Genomic DNA, 2,340 nt, shown 5'->3' on the forward strand with positions numbered 1-2,340 from the left:
ACTTTAAAATGTTAACAGCTGTTATAAAGCTTGGAAGAGTCAGGAAATTGTTTTAATATAACTCCAGTTGTATTTGTCTGGAAAAAGAAACTCATATACACCTAGGATGGCTTGAATGTGAGTAAATCATGTGGTCATTTTTGGTTAACTATCCCATTAAGCCTGGTCTCATTGACTAACGCCCTAGATATAAATGATACTCTTTAATTATCATTCACAAGCTGAATGCACAGTAAAGAGCTATAAATAAGATGCTTATAAAGTTTTGTTTCTTACAAAGGATTGTAGGTAAATATCCACCTCATCCAACACCCTTTTTCTGCTTTCTGTCTTACAAAATATACTATTTGTGTGTGAGAAACCACTAGAAACAATTCAGATCATGAGTGAACTATTCGAGTAGATCAAACTGAATTGTGCAAATCCGTTTGTCTGATTAGATAAAAATAATGATTTATTCGCAAATTTGTCATTGCTAGTTCTGATTCTAAACAGATGACTGAAAACACACTGAAATATTATATTTAAAAAAAATCATTTACAGGTCGGTATACGGTAATTCTACTGACAAATAAGGAAAATCTCAACTGCTTGATGGTTTACAACTTTACATTGTTTCGAAACGTAAACTATCATCCAGCTCTAAATGGATCAATGTGACTATAAGACATTAGGAGATTAGAAATATTAACATCATGAATTTCTGTAAAGCTGCTTTGAAACGATGTGGATTGTGAAACACTACAAATAAAACGTCTCAGGTTAATTATGTAACCATGGTTCCCTGAGTAGGGAACGAGACACTGCGTCCTCTAGGGGTCGCTATGGGGAATGCCTCGTCGTGACCCGTGTCTGAAGCATACATTGAAAAATCACCAACAACACGTTGGCCCGGCGACAGCCATGACATCACTACCGGTGCGACTATAGTATAAATAGGCACTGGGAGAACACATCATCCACTTCTTCGTCTGAAGCTTGCATCCGAAGCATGGCAAGAAACCTAGAGGACGCAGTGTCTCGTTCCCTACTCAGTGAACCATGGTTACATACGTAACCTGAGACGTTCCCTTTCATTGGAACTTCGAAATGCGTCCTCTAGGGGTCGCTATGGGGAATGTTATACCCACGTCACCATGCTGAGGGGAGTGCATGCCAGAAACCATGGCGAGCACTAAGTACCAACTCTACCATATTGCCATGGGAGTCGCCCTTGGGACGTTAGACGGCCAAAGGCCTTGGCTACATACCCCAAAAAACGTACCTGTTAGGGCCAGACTCCTGGGCCCGGGGTAGAGCTCAAGGCTTGGAATCAGGAATAGATTCCTTTAAGGGAATACGACCAAGAGCCTAGAATCATACTAAATCTTGGCCTGTCACACAGGGGCTACAGCACGCTCTGCATATGCTAAAGGAACTGTCTCAACAGACCCCTAGTAGCAACACCCTGTTAACGTAGGTATCCAGAGGATACATAGGTGGAGTGGTGCCCAAGACGGAACCGGGGTTTTAAACCACTCAGAAAGAGCACGAGGCTGCTGCGTGTAGCTCTTACCGTACAGGATTTTAGAAAAGAACACAGAGTACTAGCGTGCGAACTTACCACAGTGTGGATTTTAGAAAGTGTACAAAGACTTCACGTGCACACTTACCATAACATGGATTTTAAAAATATCGTTCTAAGGGGTTCTCGTGGGACCTCTCGTGGGGTTATAATGCTGGAGTGGCTAGCAGTAAATCTGTAGCTGAGGGAGTAAACATCCAGCTCTCAATCGAGAGGGAGCTCGACCTACTGCATGTTCCAATAGAGGAACAGCTAGCAGTTATTTAGCTGAGGGAGCAACACCCCCAGTTCTCAAACGAGAGGAGGCTCGACCTGCAGCATGTTCCAAAGCTGGAACAGCTAGCAATAATTTACTTAGCTGTGGGAGCAACACACCCAGTTCTCAGTCAAGAAGGGGGTTCGACCTACAGCATGTTCCAATGCTGGAATGACTAGCAGTAGTTTACCTTGGCTGAGGGAGCACAAACCCAGCTCTCAACGAGAGGGGGCTCGACCTACAGCGCGATTGTTAGAATCAGAAGGGTAAGTGTACTGCAAGCTAGCCAAAAAACTCAGCGCATCAGAGAGGCAGAGGAAGGGCCTAGTTCGCCTGATGCTGCTGGTTCCAGGTGCTCTGGGAAAAACAGAGAACTCAACTCTCACGTGAGAGGAGAACTCTGAATTCAGAAGGAGTAGCGTGCTCACAGGTAACCCTTTGATAAAAGGGGAGCACTGCTCAGCACTACCACGAGAACAGCCCATGGAGCGAGGAATCCAACTCCTCAGAGAGAATTAAA

The 2,340-nt window shown here is 44.1% G+C and overlaps 1 long non-coding RNA gene across 1 annotated transcript in view; it reads right to left on the reverse strand.

Moving 5' to 3' along the window:
• Positions 1 to 465: 465 nt before the first annotated feature.
• Positions 466 to 2,340, reverse strand: part of LOC107577474 (uncharacterized) — a 2,788-nt gene continuing 913 nt past the window's right edge. The window contains exons 2-3 of the long non-coding RNA XR_001608209.1: positions 1,516 to 1,517; positions 466 to 475 (exon numbers count right to left, since the gene is read on the reverse strand). This is a non-coding gene — a long non-coding RNA (uncharacterized lncRNA). The remainder of the gene's footprint in view (positions 476 to 1,515; positions 1,518 to 2,340) is intronic.

The sequence above is a fragment of the Sinocyclocheilus grahami genome, unplaced genomic scaffold (genome assembly GCF_001515645.1).
Source record: "Sinocyclocheilus grahami isolate Dianchi unplaced genomic scaffold, SAMN03320097.WGS_v1.1 scaffold6167.1, whole genome shotgun sequence".
Lineage (NCBI taxonomy): Eukaryota > Metazoa > Chordata > Actinopteri > Cypriniformes > Cyprinidae > Sinocyclocheilus > Sinocyclocheilus grahami.